The sequence below is a fragment of the Bos javanicus genome, chromosome 3, assembly GCF_032452875.1.
Source record: "Bos javanicus breed banteng chromosome 3, ARS-OSU_banteng_1.0, whole genome shotgun sequence".
In the NCBI taxonomy this organism is placed as follows: Eukaryota; Metazoa; Chordata; class Mammalia; order Artiodactyla; family Bovidae; genus Bos; species Bos javanicus.
In genome coordinates this window covers 37,984,744-38,010,242 of record NC_083870.1, presented here as the reverse complement: position 1 = coordinate 38,010,242, position 25,499 = coordinate 37,984,744, and positions in this window count along the sequence as shown.

The window sequence follows — 25,499 nt, the reverse complement described above, 5'->3', positions numbered from 1 at the left end:
TAGCTGTAATTGGATTTCTGCATTGCTTATGAGCTTTCTTTTTTCCTTTTCTCCCCTTAAGCATACAGCAAGGTTGGATAATATTTAATTTATTCTTCAAGTGTGTGTGTGTGTGCACACACACATGTGTGCTCAGTTGCTTCATTCATGTCAAACTCTTTGCAACCCTATGGACTATGGCCTTCCACATTCCACTGTCCATGGGATTTCCAAGGCAAGAATTCTAGAGTGGGTTGCCATTTCCTTCTCCAGGGGATCTTCCTGACCCAGGGATCAAATCCATGTCTCCTGCACTACAGGTGGATTCTTGCCCACTAAGCCACTTGGGAAGCCCTATTCTTCAAGTGCCATCTTTCAATTACTACTCTAGGGTCTAGATTCTATTAGTCCATACTGTTAATATGTAACTTTCAGAATAAGTTGCTTTTACCCACTGGTTTATTTTGTACTTCAAAGGTTTTACCAGGGTTTAAAAAAACACAATTTAAATAACTGTATCACTCCTAACAAATATTTATGAAGGATCTACTATGTTCCGACCATACATGGATGCACAGTTGCATCTGGCTCTTTGCAACCCCCTTGGACTGCAGCCTTCCTGATTTCCTCTGTCCATGGGATTTTCCAGGCAAGAATACTGGAATGGGTTGCCATTTCATCCTCCAGGGATCTTCCTGACTCAGTGATGAAACTGGCATCGCCTGTGACTCCTGAATTGGCAGGTGGATTCTTTCACCACTAAGCCACCTGGGAAGCCCATGTTCAGAGCACTGCAATGTAAATTCTGATAATTCTAAGGTGAAATTCAGAATACCTATGAGATAGTTCAAAAACAATCCTAAGAAAAAAATAAAGGGATTTCCCTGGTGGTCCAGTGGTTAAAACTCTGTGCTCCCAATGCAAGGGGCCCAGGTTCAATCCCCAGTTGGAGAACTAGACCTAACATGCTGCCACTAAGAGTCTTTATGCCCCAACCAAGGATTCTGCAGGTCACAACTAAGACCTGGCACAGCCAAATAGATAAATATATTTAAAAATAAACAAATACATACTTTCAATGCAACTTAAAATAAAGTAAAATATATTGAAAATATATATATATTGAAATTGGGGGGGTCATAGAACAAAATATAAGTTGGATGGGGAAAGTTAGTAACATTTTTGGATAACTGAATTTTGAAAAATGAATTTAATTTGACTATTAAATAATCAGTATAATATAAAGATTAAGTATACTGTGCAAAGGCACTCTTATATGGAGAATGGGAATGTGTTAAAGGAGACAGATATTGTTCTATGTGGCTAAAACATAAAGTTCAAGATGACAAGCGGAAATAGATGAGCCTGAGACAGGAAGCTGTCAACACACAGAGCGATATAAATGTTGTAAAAATAAATTTGACCTCCCTTGAAGAAGTTGAGAAAAATGAAGAATTTTCATCATAGGAATCACATAAATAGTTCTGTTTGGTTTATGGTCGTGCTGGCAACAGTGTGTATGAACTTGAGGTAGATGAAAATTAGAGAAAAATACTGAGTAGAAGGCTGTTGCAGTAACTTAAACGCAAGATTTAAAAAGCCTCTTGATGAAAGTGAAAGAGGAGAGTGAAAAAGTTGGCTTAAAGCTCAACATTCAGAAAATGAAGATCATAGCATCTGATCCCATCACTTCATGGGAAATTGATGGGGAAACAGTGCAAACAGTGTCAGACTTTATTTTGGGGGGCTCCAAAATCACTGCAGATGGTGACTGCAGCCATGAAATTAAAAGATGCTTACTCCTTGGAAGGAAAGTTATGACCAACCTAGATAGCATATTCAAAAGCAGAGACATTACTTTGCCAACAAAGGTTCGTCTAGTCAAGGCTATGGTTTTTCCTGTGGTCATGTATGGATGTGAGAGTTGGACTGTGAAGAAGGCTGAGTGCCGAAGAATTGATGCTTTTGAAATATGGTGTTGGAGAAGACTTCTGAGAGTCCCTTGGACTGCAAGGAGATCCAACCAGTCCATTCTAAAGGAGATCAGCCCTGGGATTTCTTTGGAAGGACTGATCCTAAAGCTGAAACTCCAGTACTTTGGCACCTCATGCAAAGAGTTGACTCATTGGAAAAGACTCTGATGCTGGGAGGGATTGGGGGCAGGAGGAAAAGGGGATGACAGAGGATGAGATGGCTGGATGGCATCACCGACTCCACGGATGTGAGTTTGAGTGACCTCCGGGAGTTGGTGATGGACAGGGAGGCCTGGCGTGCTGCGATTCTTGGGGTCACAAAGAGTCGGACACGACTGAGAGACTGAACTGAACTGAAATGCAAGATAATGGAAATCTGACATGCCAGTTAAGTATAAGAGAATAAATTAAACACAGACTGTAGTAATGATAGTTAATATGTATAAAGTTGAAAGTGTTAGTCTCTCAGTCCTGTCCAACTCTTTGAGACTCAATGGACTGTAGCCTGCCAGGCTCCTCTGTCTATGGAATTCTCCGGGCAAGAATACTGGAAAGCGCAACCATTCCCTTCTCCAGGGGATCTTTCTGGCACAGGGATGGAACCTGGTCTCCTGCACTGAAGGCAGATTTTTTACCATCTGAACCACAGGGAAGCCTAATATGTATAAAGTGCTCAATATATGCCAGGATTTAATCTAAATGTTTATAACTTATTTAATGTTCATATAATACATGCATTTATTTTTGTTCTTCTCAATTTATAGTTGAGAAAACTAAAGGACTAAAGACATGAATTAATTTGAACAGGATTACATAACTTGTTTTGGAATCCAGATTTGAAGCCAGACATTCAAATTCCAGAGTCCTTGCTCAGAACCAACCGTGCCATATCAACTTGCCTAATTGAAGAAATAAAAGATAAAGAATAAAAGACACAGTTTATTCACTAATAAGAATGGGTGGTAAAGATAATGGATAATTTATCCCAAGCATTTAAATTGTAAACATAGTCATGCCATTATTTTAAATTAACTACATATGTGAAGGAGAAAGTCTATTTAAGAGACTTAAGGCTGTAACAAGCATCTGAACCTTTCCACTGGTAACTTATTTCAAATCCTCAAAGAGTATGTATGGAAAAAAATTCAAAGAATTCCTTTAAAACTGAAGTTCATAAACTATAGTACATATCATCATTGACTGATGAGAGCACTTGCTAAAGTTCCATTCCTTTTCATTGAGACTAAAAATAACATTTCTTTAAACTCTATATTTTCCATTGACTCCTAAAGGAGTAACATAAAATGCAAAAACAACATCATTTTTGTCACTTTGCTCATTGACTGGTAACAAGCTAATGGCTAACAAGTAGCATGTAGTTAATCTTTTCTGCAGATTAATTCATGTGTACAAACAGGGTAGAGATACATTTCCAAATTAGTGTTCTGACAGCCAGTGTTCTCATGCATTTTTTATTACAGCCTGATGTACTAATGTTAGACATCCCCAGCACCTACCATCAGCAGGGAGGCTAGCAAATATTGTGAACTTTGCAGAAGTACAAAATTTCCTGTAGTAAAAAAAAGTCTGTAGAGAGATTTTAAAGGAATGTCCAAATCCTTAAAATAATTTGAGCACAAACGAGGCTATATTTGTACAGTTTTCATCTATGCTATAAACAATGATATCATAACCTGTTTCCAGAAGCCCTCTGAATCTAAATTCTACCTCTGGGCTGACCTAGATTCCCTGAGAATACTTTCTGTGTGCTGGTTTGCCTCACAGCTCCTATCCAGAGTTTTATAGCTATTTGTTCACAGCACTTACCAACCTGCTCACAGTGAATTTTCTCTCCCGGTTTAGAGCTTTTCAGAACCCCAGATCAGAGGTACATGTGTTATCAAGACTCTGTGCAGAGCTGCGGTGAATATTACTTTCATACTGGTAGTAGCTGTTTGCCATTTAATTTTAAATCTACCTTCTGGCCTCTAGGAAGGACCCATCTAAATGTGTCTGCCATGAAGAACAAGGAGCATTATCACCTCTTCACAGCCTTCATCACAGTTAAGAGCTTCAGGCTATTGGATGTCATACTCTCTCAGCCTGCCACCTAAAAACCTGGTCTGCCTGTCTTGTTTTTGTTTTTCCTACTTATTTATCTATCAGAGCAGTGTTGTACATGATGTGGTTTGTGAGAGATCCAAGCCTGGGGCTCCAATTAGATGGGGTTGAATGAAACCAAAAGCTAGGATAACTGCAATCTGTCTACCATTAATATATTAGGCTCCAAGTATGTTTGTTGTTGAATAGGTGAGAAGCCGAAAGGAAAAAAGAATATTTCATTAATAACTGTTGGTATGTAAGTTAGGTTTTAATTTTTTAATCTCCTGAAATAATGAAAACAATGGCATTTACTGGATGATGCAACACTTTGAAAACATTGGAAAACCCACTTGGATAATTTTCTCAATTGTAATTCTCATACTGCACATTAAGACACATGGACTAGGATAGAAAATATTTACTTTTATTTTTAGTTAACCCTTACTTGTCTTTCATTCCACATGTTTAGATAATGGTTTAATATAAAATGTATTTATATAGCACCACTTGATATTTGTAAAAAGAAACAAAATCAATGAAAAAAACATGAGTACTGGGTATTAGGATTCTCCAGAGAAAAAGAACAGCAAGATATAGATGCAGGTATATAGGTAAATGTAAAGGAATAAATATATATAGATACAGATAAGAGCATAGCGATAGAGACGATAGTGATGAAGATTCACTGAGAGGTAGGTTTCTTTAAAGGAACTGACTCATGTGAGTGAGGACTAAATTATCGTTGGAGGCAATCAACTAGCATAATTTCTTCTTGCTGAAGGGAGTTTTCTTTGTTCTCCTAAGATTTTCAACTGATTGGAAGAAGCCCATCACATTATGGAGGGTAATATACTTTACTCAAAACAATGTTAATCTCACTGGGGGAAAAAAAAAAGCCTTCACAGAAACATCTAGAATAATACTTGATCAAATATCTGGGCACTATGGCCCAGTCAAGCTGATACAAAATTAACCATCATAAGTATCATATAAATTACAAAAGAAAATTAAGACTAGAACACATTTATTTCTCAGGATTCTTGATTACAATATTTATTAAAATATATGATATAGCTACTTTCCCTTTAACATCTAGCATTTTTTGCCTTATAGGAACATTTTTGGTTACTTTATATTCTACAATGGTTTCAGTTCAATTTGACTAAATTAAACACATGCCCACAAGCAATATAGGGTTAAAGTCAGAACTAATATTTTTCATTATTAAGAAGAGACATGGTGTCTCTCTCTTTTTTCATAATTTTAACAATTTGCCAAATTGAAAAATGCATTAAAATGTTCTTAGATAATGCCCAAAATCCCTAACTCACCTAGAATACTAAGTTTATCAGGCTCTTGATAAACAAGCTGAGTAGCATATCAGCTTCCTCTGTGAGATGTTTTTAAACACCCTATCCCTTGTTCAGTTTCATGAGAAATAATGTACATTATCTATAGATTTTTTAACTTAGGGAATTTGTAGAGAAATGGATACTAAATACCTAAATATATGTTCTTTTAGGTGAACTTTTCTTTTTATCCTGTCTCAGTTTATTTTCTGCTTAAATGAAGAATTTGCTAGCCTTTTTCTAAGTTTTTTTTATGATCCCAATGTTCTGTGCTTTACTGTCTGAATCATCAATCCATATGTCATATCAAAGGGTAAATCTGCAGTTAAGCCTGAGGTGTATTTGAATAACAATTCTGTTTACTAAGGACATTAAGTGCTTTACATATATGTCTCTAATAATCTACTCGGCAAATCTGTGAAGTTGACATTATTCCCACTGTTCATCTGATGACACTAGTGTACCATAAATTGCCACTGCTAACATTTTCGTGGTCAAGTCATAATAGGTAAAACCAGGCTAAGTAAATTCTCTCTGGGGTTATAATAACTCAAAGGACTTAGTTACTCTGACATTTTGTGGATATATATATATATATATATATATATATATATATATATATATAAAACAATGGCACCCACTCCAGTACTCCTGCCTGGAAAATCCCATGGACGGAGGAGCCAGGTAGGCTGCAGTCCATGGGGTCACTAAGAGTCGGACATGATTGAGCGACTTCACTTTCACTTTTTACTTTCATGCATTGGAGAAGGAAATGGCAACCCACTCCATTGTTCTTGCCTGGAGAATCCCAGGGACAGAGGAGCCTGGTGGGCTGCCGTCTATGGGGTTGCACAGAGTCAGACATGACTGAAGTGACTTAGCAGCATATATATATATATATATATATATATGCACTATTACTAGGATCAACAGCTAAAATTTAGGATGTTTGGTTAAATTTGAACTTCAGGTAACAGTGAATACAATAATGTATGGGACACACTTTCACTTGAAAATGTTTGTTTATCTGATGTTCAAATTTAACTTTTTGTTTATTAAATCTGACAATCATTAAAATGAATGAAACTTTATGTATGATAAAAAATCACTCAGATACTCTGGAAACAAATCTCATCTCAGTAGATGAATTAAAGGTTTTTATTTTTATTTTTACGTACTGTAAGAGCACAAAATTATAATTTTTTTGAACCTCTGACTGTTCTCTCATACCTATAGCTTCTATACTGCATTTCTTTCCATATTCTTTGTTCTCATTTTCTATGAACTTGCTACAGTTTACTTCTGTCATGTTTTTCTTAGAGTGGCTCAAATATTTTATTTTATTTTTTGTTTGTTTTAAATTTATTTATTTTAATGGGAGGCTAATTACTTTACAATATTGTGGTGGTTTTGCCATACATTGACATGAATCAGCCATGGCCAAAGTGATTAGTTCCTTTTTTTCTAGTTGCTAAGGTGACCGATCATATTGAGAGAAAAAATATTCCCAGCATTTCTCAGATTAATTACTGCTTAATATTCAAATTTTATTTATAATATTTAAATTTGGTACTTTTTTATATGGCTGATGTGATCACATGACTGATCTCCAAAGAACTGAGGAATATGAGGATCACTATTTGTAAATTAATTGATGGCTATAAATGTTAATTTACTTGAAAATTCAGATCACTCAGATATCTGTCTAAGGAGGAAATTAAGTTATAAAATAAATTATTATTTTTATCTCAGTGATTCTTTAGCAAGAGCAAAGAGCTCAGCAAGTGGAACACTCAAAAGTAAGCAGGTCAATACATTTTGATGTTGGTTAAAGTACTTTGGAAAATGATGGAATTTGTTTGTACGGGACCCTTGGTTGGTAGGATATCCTCTATGAGGAAATGTTCATTAAAACACTTTACATTTTATTCCAAACTGTATATAACAAGATATTTATATAAGTTTCCTTCTGTATTCAATATGAGCTTTGCAGGTGGCACTACTAGTAAAGAACCTGCCTGCCAATGGAGGAGACTTAAGAGATGCAGGTTAGATCCCTGGGACAGGAAAATCTCCTGGAGCAGGACACGGCAACACATTCCAGTATTCTTGTCTGGAGAATTCAATGGACAGAAGAGCCTGGAAGGCTACATACAGTCCATAGAATTACACAGAGTTGGATACAACTGAAGCGATTTAGCATGCACGGCATATTCAATGAATCAATCCCCTGAAAGGACTTTAGATTTAGATTTCTTTATAAATAAAAGGGAACATAAATAACAATACTAGGTGTTCCTAGGATCTAAGACTTGGAATTTGAATATACTTTAAGTATTATTTATGTAAAATTTGTATTATTTCAAGTTAAAAATTCTAATCACTCCTAAGTTATCCTTTCAGTACCAAAACACTTCTGTTGACTCAATATTACTAAAGTTTTCTTGAATCAGGGACCAACATAATTCACATGTTCCTGGAGACCCTATCCTCACTTCCTTGGACATAATCACAGGTCCCTCTGGACACCATTGGATGATATATTCATTTTGATCCAGATTGTTAAAACTATTAAAAAAATTCCCGAGATTTACAGAAAACCCAAGATTCCCAAGTCATCATTCATCTTCATGCTTCATCACCTAGACACTAAAATCCTTTGGACTTTAGATAGACTTAACCTGACCTGCCTCTTGAGAAACTTATATGCAGGTCAGGAAGCAACATTTAGAACTGGACATGGAACAACAGACTAGTTACAAATAGGAAAAGGAGTACGTCAAGGCTGTATATTGTCACCCTGCTTATTTAACTTATATGCAGTGTACATCATGAGAAATGCTGGTCTGGAAGAAGCACAAGTTGGAATCAAGATTGCCGGAGAAATATCAATAACCTCAGATATTCAGATGACACCACGCTTATGGCAGAAAGTGAAGAGGAACTAAAAAGCCTCTTAATGAAAGTGAAAGAGGAGAGTGAAAAAGTTGGCTTAAAGCTCAACATTCATCACTTTGTGGCAAATAAATGGGGAAATGGTGGAAACAGTATCAGACTTTATTTTTCTGGTCTCCAAATTCACTGGAGATGGTGATTTCAGCCATGAAATTAAAAGATGCTTACTCCTTGGAAGGAAAGTTATGACCAATCTAGATAGCATATTAAAAAGCAGAGACATTACTTTGCCAATAAAGGTCCATCTAGTTAAGGCTATGGTTCTTCCAGTGGTCGTGTATGGATGTGAGAGTTGGGCTGTGAAGAAAGCTGAGCGCCAAAGAATTGATGATTTTAAACTGTGGTGTTCGAGAAGACTCTTGTGAGCCCCTTGGACTGCAAGGAGATCCAACCAGTCCATCCTAAAGATCAGTCCTGGGTGTTCATTGGAAGGACTGATGCTGACCCTGAAACTCCAATACTTTGGCCACCTGATGCAAAGAGTTGACTCATTGGAAAAGACCCTGATGCTGGGAGGGATTGGGTGCAGGAAGAGAAGGGGATGACAGAGGATGAGATGGCTGGATGGCATCACCAACTCGATGGACATGAGTTTGGGTAAACTCCGGGAGTTGGTGATGGACAGGGAGGCCTAGTGTGCTGCGATTTATGGGGTCACAAAGAGTTGGATACAACTGAGCAACTGAACTGAACTGAACTGAAACTCATACATCTTTCCCAGCCTTTAATCCTTTCAATGTGGAGCTCAGAATCTCCAATCCTCAAAATTTCCTCTCTCAATAACATCCTTGCTGATATTCCATTCATTTTCTTGTTTAATTGATAACAACCCATCTTTTCTAGAGTTGCTTGATTCCTCCTCAACTTCCTGATTAATATTGTTTGTTTTTTTTTTCCCTCTCCCTCTCTCTAGGCTCACATTGTTCCTAGAGACAGATTATCTAATTGCCTTTCTCCTCATTGCCACTTCCCAATAATTACAACTTCTTGAAAAATTCTTTCCTTCATTTGAAGTTCATGATAATAATAACACCCATTGCTTTTTTCATTTCTTTATAAATTACCACATCATTTCTTATTTCTTCAGTATTTTACCACTTCAGTTCAGTTCAGTAGCTCAGTGGTGTCTGACTCTTTGCAACCCCATGAACCACAGCACACCAGGTTTCCCTGGCCATCACCAACTGCAGGAGTCCACCCAAACCCATGTTCATTGAGTCAATGATGCCATCCAGCCATCCCATCCTCTGTCATCCCCTTCTCTTCCTGCCCTCAATCTTTCCCAGCATGAGGGTCTTTTCCAATGAGTCAGCTCTTCACATCACGTGGCCAAAGTATTCGAGTTTCACCTTCAACATCAGTCTTTCCAATGATCACCCAGGACTGATCTCCTTTAGAATGGAGTGATTGGATCTCCTTGCAGTCCAAGGGACTCTCAAGAGTCTTCTCCAACACCACAGTTCAAAAGCATCAATTCTTTGGCACTCAGCTTTCTTTCTAGTCCACCTCTCACATCCAAAGATGACTACTGGGAACACCATAGCCTTGACTAGATGGACCTTTGTTGACAAAATAATGTCTCTGCTTTTTAATATGCTCTCTAGGTTGGTCATAACTTTCCTTCCAAGGAGTAAGCATCTTTTAATTTGATTTTTACCAATTTAGTCTTATTAGAAGTGAAAATACAAACAAAAACCTTACTGTTTCTTTTTTTCTTTACATCATTGTTGTTTTATTTCTTGGTAATTCTGATATGCTGCTGCTGCTACTCCTAAGTCACTTCAGTTGTGTCCAAATCTGTGCGACCCCATAGACGGCAGCCCACCAGGCTCTCCTGTCCCTGGGATTCTCCAGGCAAGAACACTGGAGTGGGTTGCCATTTCCTTCTCCAATGCATGGAAGTGAAAAGTGAAAGTGAAGTCGCTCAGTCCTGTCCGACTCTTAGCGACCCCATGGACTGCAGCCTACCAGGCTCCTCCAACCATGGGATTTTCCAGGCAGAGTACTGGAGTGGGGTGCCATTGCCTTCTCCAAATTCTGATATAGTTACTTCTAATACATTCTACCTTTCTAATTCGTTCACCCTAATATTACCACTCAAAAAAAAAAAAATCTGCTAACTTATTTAAACTGTTAATCTTACAGAATTCTCACTGACTTTTATTTTGCCTATGATCTTAACTCATTGTTTATCTGATTTATATTGAACCAATTATCTCTTTAATAACTCCTTATATATACTTTTATCTCTCTGGAGACACATGCATTCCATTTTATATGAAGATTAAACCCTGAGTCCAACACTCTATTTCCTATATTCATCTATATAGCTAACCCATGTGTATAAATATAAACTACATATTCTAGTGTCAATTTAACTCGATGAACAATGACATGAATGTGGCCCTTGGTGTTGGTTAACAAAACTACTGCTTTTTAGCCAGCTAGTTCACTCTCAAAATCTCCTCACTGATCATTCTACACCTATGTCTCCTCATGCCTTATGTTCTTTTCTTTATTCCTCATTTTCAAGTGATGAAAATAAAAGCTATCAAAACAGAATGTCCACCACTCCTACCAACAAAACCGTCCACTGTCCCGACTTCAGTTCTCATGTTTTTCAAAGAATAAAGAGCTGGTAGACAGTACGGAAGCGACTTAGCAGCAGCAGCCGCAGCAGCAGCAGCAGTCATATCTAGGAATACATCCTGCATTTGTTCACTGGGTTCCCTTATTTTTCAGGTATTCATATGCTTCTCCTGTAATTGTTTGCATTTTCTCCTGAATCGTTGATCATGCCCTCCCTACTTCCATCAGTACATACCAGAGGTTCTCGAAATTTCTCATTTCACGCTCCCCTCAGTGTGCCTCACTAATTTTTTCCAAGCCAAAATCTTCCTGGGTCTGGGTGATCCTCTGGAGAAGGAAACGGCAATCCACTCCAGTGTTCTTGCCTGGAGAATCCCATGGACAGAGGCAACTGGCAGGCTACAGTCCATGGGGTCGCAAAGAGTCGGACAAGACTGAGCAACTAACACTAAGCCAAAACAAATATTCACCATTTCTGTTACCAAGCAATTCAGTTTAAATAAGTTAATCAGTGTTTATCTTCTAAAAATTTAGTGCCCCATACAGCAATGACTCTATTTTGACTGTCACTTAGGCCTCAAATCCTGACTTCTGTCATACTCCACACCCAAAGCCACTGGCTTTAAATTTACAAAAGCTGTTGTTTCTTAACTTCACAAATCAAAAATCTAACAATTTCTCACTAGTTCCACCACTACTACCTGACTTTGAGACATCAGTATTTCTCATCTAGATTATTATAATAGCCTCTTCCTTCCACTATTGACTGCTACAGTTCACACAGTAACAAAAAGAAGACCCTTGAAAACCTACTTTCTTCTCTTTGAAGCAATCCATTGTCTTCTCATCTAACTCAGAATAAAATTCAAAACTCTGCATGAACTCCTTTGTCAATACTCCTTTGTCCCTTGATGTCATCTCCTCCCAGTCTCCTCTTCCAGCCACATTGGCCTCATTTCTGTTTCTTGAATATGTAAGCATGGTTCAACTCAGAGCTCTCGTACTGTTCTCCTGCCTGATCTTTTCTTCCCATATATAAGAATTAGGCTCATTCCCTCATTTTTCCTAATCTTTACTAAAAAAAAAACTCATTTACTAAAAGCAACTTCAGTTACTGTTCCATCAAAAATAGAACCCTACTTACTCACTTAGCATCTTCTTACCTTGATTTTTATTCCCTTAATTCCATTAATCACCACATAAAAGAGTCCATGTCCATTTATTTATACCTTGTCTATTACTGTCTGGCACCCCATTAAGAACATAAATCCTCTGAAAACCGATGCTTTCTTTTTTTTTTTTTTTCACTACTGCACTCTGATTCATATTAAATTTTAAGATATTTTGATGCATGAATAGAGAGACAAATGAATTAATTTGTTGAAAATATTCAGAGGCTATATTCAGTTTGTGGTGATTGATTAGAAATTTTGGCAGCACAATGTCAGTGTAATTTATAAATATTTTAGAAGAATAGGAAAGGACTTTGCATTGACTGTTTTAAGTATTTTCAAAATGAGCATTTCTTCAAAGTAAACCAAGAGATCAGTTGTGTTATTTCCTGTAGTATAGGCAAAGAATTGCACTCAGATTTGTATTTCTAGAGCCAGGGTGCAAGGTGAGCTGTGACAAGGTTGAGGGAGAAAAAGTATAGTCAATTAATGAATGACTTCATACATAGCCCATAGAAATACTTTACTCTTCAAGTTCAATGGACTTGGGAAGTCAAATTACAGATCATGACAAGTTGTGCAGGAGCTAGCTTTACAACATCAACTCTTTTTACTAATCAGGCTGAATTAAGAGTCATTTATATTCATCTTCATGCATTTTTATGCTTTGTGTTCAGGTAGGTATTTTCCATTCAAATGTCAATGAACCTGAGGGAATCTTTTTTTCTATTATTTTATATAGAAAAACTACATATAACAAGCTTATCAACTATTTTGATGTGAGCAATTAAGCTTTCCATTCTCATAATTAACAATACATAGCATTCCTGGTAATGTGTTTTCATGACCATGGCTAATTGTATCCACCTGCTAATTTTTAATGAATTTTATGGCACGTATGCAGAAATTAATGGGCGATAAAACATGAAAATTTATTAGCTGAATTCAATGTCACTAGTTAAATGAGATTTATTATGCAAATATATTTAAAATACTTAAGTGATTACTATTTTATCAGAGGTAGGTTTATTCACCTTAATATTTCAAAGCAATCTTACTAAAAATATTGATTCCCAGTAATTATAACTTAAAGCATCTAATAACAAAGCACTATTTACAACAGCCAAGACATGAGTTCAGTTCAGTCATTCAGTCATGTCTGACTCTTTGCAGCCTCATGGACTGCAGCACGCCAGGCATCCTTGTCCATCACCAACTCTCAGAGTTTACTCAAATCCATGTCCATTGAGTTGGTGATGCCATCCAACCAACTCATCCTCTATTGTCTCCTTCTCCTGCCTTCAATCTTTCCCAGAGTCTTTTCCAATGAGTCAGCTCTTCGCATCAGGTGGCCAAAGTATTGGAGTTTCAGCTTCAACATCAGTGCTTCCAATGAATATTCAGGACTGATTTCCTTTAGAATGGACTGGTTGGATCTCCTTGCAGTCCAAGGGACTCTCAAGAGTCTTCTCCAGCACTACAGTTTAAAAGCATTAATTCTTTGGCGCTCAGCTTTCTTTATAGTCCAACTCTCACATCCATACATGACCACTGGATAAACCCTAGCCTGTACAAGAGGGACTTTTGTTGGCAAAGTATTGTCTCTGCTTTTTAATATGCTGTCTATGTTGGCTATAACTTATCTTCCAAGGAGGAAGCATCTTTTAATTTCCTGGCTGCAATCACCATCTGCAGTAATTTTGGACCCAAAAAATAAAGTCTGAGATAATTTCCCCATCTATTTGCCATGAAGTGATAGGACTGGATGCCATGATCTTAGTTTTCTGAATGTTAAGCTTTAAGCCAACTTTTTCACTCTCCCTTTTCACTTTCATCAAGAGGCTTTTTAGTTCTTCTTTGCTTTCTCCCATAACAGTGGTGTCATCTGCATATCTGAAGTTATTGATGTTTCTCTTGGAAGACTTGATTCTAGCTTGTGCTTCTTCCAGCCCAGCGTTTCTCATGGTGCACTCTGTATATAAGTTAAATAAATAGGGTGACAATAAACAGCCTTGACATACTCCTTTTCCTTTTTGGAACCAGTCTGTGGTTCCGTGTCCAGTTCTAACTGTTGCTTCCTGACCTGCATACAAATTTCTTAAGAGGCAGGTCAGGTGGTCTGGTATTCCCATCTCTTTCAGAGTGTTTCAGTTTATTGTGATCAACCCAATCAAAGGCTTTGGCATAGTCAACCACCTTAAACATCTGGAAGTTTACGGTTCATGTACTGTTGAAGCCTGGATTGGAAAATTTTGAGCATTATTTTACTAGTATGTGAGATGAGTACAATTGTCCAGTAGTTTGAGCATTCTTTTTTTTTTTTTTAATTTTTTAAACTTTTATTTATTTATTTTAAATTTAAAGTTTGAGCATTCTTTAGCATTGCCTTTCTTTAGGATTGGAATGAAAACTGACCTTTTCCAGTCCTGTGGCCACTGCTGAGTATTCCAAATTTACTGGCATATTGAGTGCAGCACTTTCACAGCATCATGTTTTATGATTTGAAATAGCTCAACTGGAATTCCATCACCTCCACTAGCTTTGTTCATAGTGATGCTTTCTAAGGCCCACTTGACTTCACATTCCAGGATGTCTGGCTCTAGGTCAGTGATCACACCACAGTGATTATCTGGGTCGTGTAGATCTTTTTTTGTACACTTCTTCTATGTATTCTTGCCACCTCTCAATATCTTCTACTTCTGTTAGGTCCATACTATTTCTGTCCTTTATTGAGCCCATCTTTGCATGAAATGTTCCCTTGGTATCTCTAATTTTCTTTTTTTTTTTTGTATTTCCACTATTTATTTATTTATTTTTCTCTCTAATTTTATTTTATTTTTAAACTTTGTGAGGAGGCCTTGCATATAGCTGTGAGAAGAAAAGAAGTGAAAAGCAAAGGAGAAAAGGAAAGGTATACCCATCTGAATGCAAATTCCAAAGAATAGCAAGAAGAGATAAGAAAGCCTTCCTCAGTGATCAGTGCAAAGAAATAAGAGGAAAGCAATAGAATGGGCACGCTGTCTATAGTATCAGATCTAGTCCCTTAAATCTATTTCTCACTTCCACTGTATAATCGTATGGGATTTTATTTAGGTCAAACCTGAATTATGCTTCCCTGGTGGCTCAGACGGTAAAATTCTGCCTGCAGTGCAGGAGACCTGGGTTTGATCCCTTGGTCCTGAAGATCCTCTGGAGAAGGAAATGGCAACCTACTCCAGTACTCTTGCCTGGAAAATCCCATGAATGGAAGAGCCTGGTAAGCTATAGCCCATGGGGTCACAAAGAATGGTACATGACTAAGTGCCTTCTGTCTCTCTTCTCTCATACCTGAATGGTCAGTCATTTTCCCTGCTTTCTTCAGTTGAAGTCTGAATTTGGCAATAAAGAGTTCATGATCTGAGCCATACTCAGTTCCCAGTCTTGTGTTTGCTGACTGTATAGAGCTTCTCCATCTTTGGCTTCAAAGAATATAATCAATCTAATTTGGTGTTGACCATCGGGTGATGTCCATCTGTTGAGTCTTCTCTTGTGTTGTTGTAAGAGGGTGTTTGCTATGACCTGTTCTTTCTCTAATCCACGAGACATAGAAGCAACCTAAATGTCTATTGACAGATGAATGGATAAAGAAGATGAGGTACACATATATGATGGAATACTATTAAGCCATAAAAAAGAAATGAAATAATGTCATTTGCAGCCACATGGACAGACCTTGAGATTATCATACTAGGTGAAGTAAGAAAGAAAGAGAAAGTAGCATATGATATTACTTATATGTGGAATCTAAAGGATGACATACATGTGCTTATCAATGAAAGAGACTCACAGACCTAGAGAACAGACCTAGAGACCCAGAGAACCTAGAGATTTTTGGTTGCCAAGGTTTGGACAGGGAGGGATGGATTGGTTGGTGAGATTTGCAGATGCAAACTATTGTACATAGAATGGATAAACAAGGTCCTACTATTTGGTACCACCATATAATTGCTTTCATTTCACATGTTAGTAAGGCTGTGCTCAAAATCTTTCAAGCTAGGCTTCAGCTATATGTGAATTGAGAATATCAGATGTTAAAGCTGGATTTAGAAAAGGCAGAGGAACCAGAGATCAAATTGCCACCATTCATTGGATCATAGAGAAAACAACGGGGTTGCAGAAAAACACTAATTTGTGCTTCATTGACTATACTGTGTGGATCACAAGAAACTGTGAGAAATTATTAAAAGATGGGAGTCCCAGACCACCTAACCTGTCTCCTGAAAAACCAGCATGCAGTTCAAGAAGCCACAGTTAGAACGTTAAATGGAACAGCAGATAGGTTCACAATCGGAAAAGCATTACAATAAGGCTGTATATGGTTATATGGTTATCCTGCTTATTTAACTTATACACAAAATACATCATGCAACATGCTGGGCTGTATGAATCACAAGCTGGAATCAAGATTTCTGGGAGAAATATCAGTAACCTGAGAAATGCAGATGGTACTACTATAGCAGCTGAAAATGAAGAGGAACCAAGGAGTCTCTCATGAGGATGAAAGAGGAGAGTGAAAAAGCTGGCTTAAAATTCAACATTCAAAAAACTAGGATCATGGCATCTGGTCCCATTACTTCATAGGAAATATGCAGGGAAAATGTGGAAGCAGTGACAGATTTTATTTTCTTGGACTCCAAAATTGCTGCGGATGGTGACTGCACCATGGAATTAAAAGACACTTTCTCCTTGGAAGGAAGGTTATGACAAATCTAGATAGCATATTGAAAAGCAGAGATATCACTTTGCTGACAAAGATCTGTATAGTCAAAGCTATGGTTTTTCCAGTGGTCATGTATGGATGTGAGAGTTGTACCATAAAGAAGGCTGAGAGCCAAAGAATTGATGCTTTTGAATTGTGGTGCTGAAGAACACTGGGTTCCTTGGACTGCAACAAGATCAAACCAGTCAATCCTAAAGGAAATCAACCGTGAATATTCATTGGAAGGTTTGTTGCTGAACCTGATGTTCCTATACTTTGGCCATCCAATGGGAAGAGCTGACTTATTGGAAAGTATCCTGATGCTGTGAAAAATTAAGGCAAAAAAGAGAAGGGGGTGTTTAGATAGCGTCACTGACTCAATGGACCTGAATTTGAGCAAACCTCAGAAGATAGTGGAAGACAGGGGAGCCTGATGTGCTGTAGTACATGGAGTAACGGAGTCAGACATGACTTAGTGACTGAACAACAAGCAACTGAACAACAACTGGATAGCACAGGGACCTATATTCCATATCCTGTAATAAGCCATATTGGAAAATAATATGTAAAATAATATACATATATGTATGTGTGTGTATCTGAATCACTTTGCTATAGAGCAGAAACTAACAACATTGTAAATCAAGTATACATCAAATAAAATAAAATTTAAAATATGTGCTATATCAAAGAGGAAATAAACACTACATGTGAAAGTAGTATGCATAATAGGATAATGCCTATAAAATAATTAGATTCATAATTCTTTTTTTTAAATTCTGATTTTTATTAATTTTACTCTTTGGTGGGAAATTATCTATTTCTTCTCTGTCTTTAGTCGCTAAGTCATGTCCAACTCTTGCAACCCCATGGACTATAGCCTGCCAGGCTCCTCTGTCCATGGGGATTCTCCAGGCAAGAATTCTGGAGTGGGTTGCCATTTCCTTCTCCATAGATTCATAATTCTTAAGGGGAACAAAGCTATAATCACACACTTACCACTATCACTTAGCATTAAATGATTCATTAAATATGAAAGAATGAAGAATAGATTATTATGTTAAATATTGTCAGAATTTTTTTTTACATTTCTAACTTCAAAAAAGTTAGAAAAGTAAAACAAAATAAATCCCCACCTTTATAAAATAATAGAGGGGAAGCAGTGAAGAAAGAGAGAGAGACTGAAGGGGAGGGAGAGAGGGAAAAAGAGAGAGGAGGAAAGGAAGAAACAAAAGAAGGTAGGTCAAAACTAAATACACAAAGAAGAGATAGCATTTCAAATGAAACTGAAGAAAGAAGTACTTAAAATAACAAAATATTTCTAACAGTTTTTGAAAATTATTTCTACACAAATTAGAATATAAAACATATATAACAAGAGGGGCTTCTGAAATAATTCAGTGTTTGTGACTAACATACAATGTTTGTAAATTAATATTGTTCCCATAAATGATCTAAAACTCTTTCAAACAACAGAAAACACTTTTTATAGTGAATCATTAAGAAAATCACATTGAAACTTGAGTCAAGTCAAAAATAACTATTCTTGAAGGGAAAGTTCAAGATGGTGAAGTAAAATGTGGAGGTAACTTCCTCCTACAACTACATCAAAAAATACATTTCTATGTGGAACAATTGTCACAAAAAACTAATTGGAAAGAAAGATCCCCATGTAACCAGGAAGGACAGAAAAGAAAAAGCACTGGGTTTCGACATGGACCTCTGGGAGTGGGAGGCAATCTGTAAGGGAGAAAAGGTCCCATATGGGTGGACTGTCATCCTGGGAGTGTGCAGGTCAAGGCAAAAGCTGGGCATTCTAGTCCTGCAGTTATGAACAGAGGAGAGAATCTTCCTTGCCTGCTGAGAAATCCCCTAGACAGTCAGAAAGACTGGAGAAGCCCAGACTCTACTGCAAGCAAGCTAGTATGCTAGCAATCAAGGTAAAAAGAGTCTTTGCAGTTTTACCTAGACTTGCAAGGTAAAAAGAGCCTTGCAAAGGTAAAAGCAGCCTTATCACCATTTCCAATCTGAAGGGGCAAACAATCTGGCTCCACTCACTCCAAGCCACAGCATGGCATGACATATGAGGAAAGATTTCATCTAGCTATGCAGGAGCACCTGAAGTATGGCCCTGGAGGAGTCACAGAGGCCACTGTCAGCATGCACATGGAACAGAGCCATAAGAGCAAGCAGCCGCTAAGTGATGAATCTCTAGCAGGCAGGCCCTGGGCAGGAGTACACAGTGTTTCCTTTCCCAGTGAGACCACCTTGATTCCTTCCATTCCAAACCACAGCTTAGTGCTAGATCTGGGGCAGATGGATCCTGAGAGAAGTCTACTACAGAGGCAGCCCAGATGTCAAGCTGCAGTGCAAACCACCTCAATTCTGGCAGCCACAAAGCCCTGATGCCTAACATAGCCTCCTCCACATCACAACCTTGCACTAGATTTGGAATTAACATAACAGAAAAGGAGAAAAAGGGACAAGACTTTGGGCTACTACAGAGTGGAACCATGGACACCTGCCTAAGTCGCACATAGGTCCTTCATGGCAATGCAGACCTCATTTGCTCAGCAATCACTTCCCATGGGTCAAGGCACACACTCAAGGGCAAAAGAACATGATCAAACCTGATCCCTAGGGCTTCTACTTGAACCGTAGAGAAGATCCTGCCCCTGACAGGGCAGCAACACCCATAGAGCAGAGAGGAAGCCCCTTCTCACATCCTAAACAGGCTTTAAATACCCCAAGACCAAACACATCCCATCAGGGATATAATGATCAACACACTCTGAGGAAACATGCAGCTGGCATCCATACCAAAACCAGCCTTCAAACCAAAAATATCACACAAAAACTGTCTAGATAGAGACACTCTCATGTATCAATACTCCTTCAAGCCAATGGCAGATAACTATTTCTTCTAAATTCGTAGAGACAGAGAAAGTTAAGTACAATAAAAAGGCAGAGAAACTAAACCAAATTAAAAGAATAAGAGGAATCAGCTGAAAGAATAAATAATAAAGCAGACCTCACAATCTATTATACTCTGAGATCAAAAAGGAGATGATAAAAATACTAAAGCATTAAGTAAGATTACTGATAGAAAATGTAGATCAGTGTAACAAGCAACTAGAAAATATAAAGACAAACAACTCAAAAATAGACAATTCAATTACTGAGATAAAAATCAATCCAGAAACAATGGATATCAAGCTATATGACACAGAAGAACAATAAATGATCTGCAAGACAGAATAATGAAAATCACACAATCAGAATAGCAGACAGAGAAGGAGAAAAAAAAAGAGCAATGGGCAAGATCTGTAGGATAATATATAATATATGCCCAACTATGCATAATAGAGGTTCCAGGAGGAGAGGAGAAAAATAAGGGGATCAAATGTTTAATGAAAAATTATGGCTTGATATTTTCCAAACATAAAGGAGGAAATGGATACTCAGGTACTGAAAGCACAGACAGTCCAAAACAAGATGGACTCAAATGGACCCACATCAAGACATATCATGATTAAAATAACAAAGTTAAAGATAAAGAGAGTTCTAAATGCAGCAAGAGAAAAACAGTCATATATCTGGGAATCCCTTTAAGGCTATCAGCTGATTTCCCTGAAGAAACCTTTCAGGACAGAAGGAAGTGACATAATACACAATTATGAAAAGGAAAAAGCTGCTTCCTTGGATACTTTACCCAGAAAGATTATCATTTAAAATAGAAGATGAGGTAAAGCATTTCTCAGATAAGCAAAACCAAAAATAATTCAGCAATAGGAAAGATACCCTAAAAGAAGTATTAAAGGATCATTTTAAAAATAGTAATGGAGCAAGAATCTATAGAAAGAAAAAATCACAATAGGAATGGCAGGTATATAAAAATATTAAATATCACTTAAATACCAATACATAGATTTAAAAAATATATAAAAGTAACTATAATGAAAATTAATAGTAAAAGGATAAGCTCATAAACTAGGACATCAAAATCGCAAAATGTGAGGAAGGGGAATAAAAAATTTAGAACATTTAGAATGTGCTTGGGGAGAAGGCAATTGTACCCCACTCCAGTACTCTTGCCTGACAAATCCCATGGATGGAAGAGCCTGGTAGGCTGCAGTCCATGGGGTCCCTAGGAGTCAGACACTACTGAGCGTCTTCACTTTCACTTTTCACTTTCATGCACTGGAGAAGGAAATGGCAACCCACTCCAGTGTTCTTGCCTGGAGAATCCCAGGGACGGTGGAGCCTGGTGGGCTGCCCTCTATGGGGTTGCACAGAGTCGGACACGACTGAAGTGACTTAGGAGAATATGCTTGAATCTGAATGACTATAAAACAAGTGGATATAGTTATGGATCAACATACTTGAATACCATGGTAACCATAAATCAAAAATATATAATAGATTACAAACCAAATAGAAATAAACTTAAGCATAATACAAATGAAAATCATCAAACCAGAAAAGGGATAACAAAAAAAGAAGACATAAAAAACTACAAATACAACTGGAAAAGAGGTAAATAAATAGCAATAAGTACATACCTATCATTAATAACTTTAACTGTCAATTGACTAAATGCTCCCATCAAAATACATAAAGTGACAGACTGGATTAAAAAATAACCTACAATATGCTGCCTACAAGAGACTCACTTTTCTGGGACTGAATATGATGGGATGGAAAAGAATTATTTCATGCAAATGGAAACAAGAAAGTGGCGGGTAGGAATACTCATATCAGGCAAAATAGACTTTAAAACAAAGGCCAAAAAGAAAGACAAAGAAGGGCATCATGTAATGATAAAGGGATCAAAACAAGAGGAGGATATCATACTCATTAATATACATGACCCAATAGAAAAGTACCCAAATACATAAAACAAATATTAACATACATAAGGGATGATTTGACAATAATATGACAACAGTAGGAGTTTTTAACACCCTACTGACATCAACAGATTATCCAGAAAGAAATGTAATAAGGCAACAGAGGTCCCAGAGGCTTCAGCATGATGTGAACCAAGAACTTTCAGATGTCGAAGCTGGGTTTAGAAAAGGTAGAGGAACTAGAAATCAACTGCAAACATTCACTGGATCATAGAGAAAGCAAGAAAATTCCAGAAAAACATGTACCTCTGTTTCATGGACTATGTCAAAGCCTTTGACTGTGTGGATAACAAACTAAGAAAACTCTTAAAAGAGATGGGAATACCAGACCATCTTACCTGTCTCCTGAGAAACCTGTATGCTGGTCAAGAAGCAACAGATAGAACCTTGTATGGAACAACTGACTGGTTCATGGCTGAGAAGAGTATGACAAGGCTGTCTGCTGTCACTCTGTTTATTCACCTTATATGCAGAGCTCATCATGAGCAATGCCAGACTGGATGAGTTACAAGCTGAAATCAAGATTGCCAGGAGAAATATCAACAACCTCAGATATGTGGATGATACCACTCTAATGGCAGAAAGCGAGAAAGAACTAAAGAACCTCTTAATGAGGATGAAAGAAGAGAGTGAAAAAGCCTATTGAAAACTACTAAAAAAACCCAAAAACTAAGATCATGGCATCTGGGCCCATCACTTCTTGGCAAATAGAAGGGGAAAGATGGAACCAGTGACAGATTTCCTTTTCTTAGGCTCTAAAATCGCTCTAGATTGTGACTGCAGCCATGAAATTAGAAGACAATTACTTCTTGGCAGGAAAGCTACGACAAACCTAGACCAAAGACATCACTTTCTGACAAAGTTCCATATAGTCTGGGCTATAGTGCTTCCAGTAGTCATATGGTTGTGAGAGGCAAACCATAAAGAAGGTAGAAAACCAAAGAATTGATGTTTTTGAACTGTGGTGCTGGAGAAGACTCATGAGAGTCCCTTGGCCAGCAAGGAGATCAAACCAGTGAATCTTAAGGGAACTCAACTCTGAAAACTCATTAGAAGGACTGAAACTGAAGCTCCAATACTTTGGCCACCTGATGTGAATGGCCAGCTCACCAGAAAAAACACTGATGCTGGGAAAGATTGACAGCAGAAGGAGAAGAGGGCAACAGAGGATTTGATGGCTGGATGGCATCACCAATGCAATGGACATGAACCTGGGCAAAAACTCTGGGAGATGGTGAGTGACAGAGAAGCCAGGCATGATGCAGTCCGAGGGGTAGGGAAGAGTTGGACACAACTTGGCGACTGAACAACAATAGCAAATAGGGGAAAAATGGAAAAGTGACAGAGTTTATTTTCTTGGTCTCCATAATCACTATAGACAGTGACTGCAGTCATGAAATTAAAAGACATTTGCTCCTTGGAAGAAAAGCTATGACAAACCTGGACAGCATATTAAAAAGCAGAGACATCACTTTGCCAACAAAGTTTCATATACTAAAAGCTATTATATGCAGAGTACATCATGAGAAACTCTGGGCTGGAGGAAGCACAAGCTAGAATCAGGATTGCTGGGAGAAATATCAATAACCGCAGATATGCAGATGACACCACCCTTATGGCAGAAAGTGAAGAAGAACTAAAGAGCCTCTTAATGAAAGTGAGAGTGAAAAAGTTGGCTTAAAGCTCAACATTCAGAAAACGAAGATCATGGCATCTAGTCCCATCACTTCATGGGAAATAGACGGGAAACAGTGGAAACAGTGGCTGACTTTATTTTGGGGGGCTCCAAAATCACTGCAGATGGTGACTGCAGCCATTAAATTAAAAGACGCTTACTCCTTGGAAGAAAAGTTATGACCAACCTAGACAGCATATTAAAAAGCAGAGACATTACTTTGCCAACAAAGGTCCATCTAGTCAAGGCTATGGTTTTTCCAGTAGTTGTGTATGGATGTGAGAGTTGGACTACAAAGAAAGCTGAACACTGAAGAATTGATGCTTTTGAACTATGGTGTTGGAGAAGACTCTTGAAAGTCCCTTGGACTGCAAGGAAATCCAACCAGTCCATCCTAGAGGAGATCAGTTCTGAATGTTCTTTGGAAGGACTGATATTGAAACTGAAACTCTTAATATTTTGGCCACCTGATGTGAAGAGCTAACTCATTTGAAAAGACCCTGATGCTGGGAAAGATTGAGAGCAGGAGGAGAAGGGGATGACAGAGGATGAAATGGTTCGATGGCATCACCAACTCAATGCACATGAGCTTGAGTAAACTCTGAGAAATGGTGAAGTACAAGGCAGCCTGGCATGCTGCAGTACATGAGATTGCAAATAGCCGGACACGACTTAGTTCCTGAACAACAAGTAATAAGTGTATTTAGCAAGGTAGCAGGATAGAAGATTAACATAAAGAAATCTGTTGTATTTTCCTACACTAATAATAAAATATCAGAAATTTTAAAAATCATATTTAAAATCACATCAAAAAAAATCTTATGAGTAAACTTTTTTTTTGATGAAACATTTATTTTTTTGAGATGAAAGACCTACATGCTGAAAACCACATGACTATGATAAAAGAAATTCATGAATCAGTGGAAATGGAAATATATACCATGCTCTTGGATTGAAGAGTTACCATTAACATGGACATACAATCCAAAGCAATCTACAACTTTAATGTAATCCCTAACAAAACACCCATGACATTTTCCAAAGAAGAACATATAATCTTAAAATTTGGTGTCAGTCATTCAGTCATGTCCTAATCTTTGCAACATCATGAACTGTAGCCTGCCAGGCTCCTCCTTGTCCATGGAATTCTCCAGGCAAGAATACCGAAATGGGTAGCCATTACCTTCTCCAGTGATCTTCCCAACCCAGGTATTGAACCCTGGTTTCTTGCATTTCAGGCAGATTCTTTACCATCTGAGCAATCAGGGAAGCCTTAAAATTTATATGCAACTACCAAAGGCCCAGAATTGCTAAAGCAATCTTGAGGAAAAGATCAAAGCTAGAGGCATTATCCTTCCTTATGTCAGATAATGCTAGAAATCTACAGTGATGAATACGATGTGGTATTGGCACAAATGCAGACATACAGATAAATGGAATAGAGAGTCCAGAAATAAACCCATGTACTTACTGCAATTAATATATGACAAAGGAGGCAAGAAAATACAATGGAGAAAAGGCAGTGTCTTCAACAAGTGGTGTTGTAAAAGACAGTGTATTCAACAAGTGGTATTGTAGAAGCAGGACAGTTAAATGTAAATCAATGAAATTAAAACAGTCATTTATACCATATACAAAAGTAAACTCAAAATACTTAATAGAAAACATGATCACCATACAACTCCTAGAAGACAACATAAGCAAAACATTTTCTGACATACATGATAGAAATATTTTCTGAGAGTAGTCTCCCAAGGCAAAAGAAATAAAAACAAAAACAAATAAATGGGACCTTAATGAAACACAATATTTTGCACAGCAAAATTTCAACAAAATAAAACAACAAATGGCAGAATGGGAGAAAATATTTGCAAATGACACGACCAACAAGGGGTTAATATCTAAAATATACAAACAGCTCATAACAACTCAATATTGAAAAAACAAACAACCCAATGCAAAAAAATGGACAGGGGACCTAAATAGACATTTCTCCAAAGAAAACATACAGATGGCCTACAAGCACACAAAAAGATACTCAACAGTGCTAACTTTT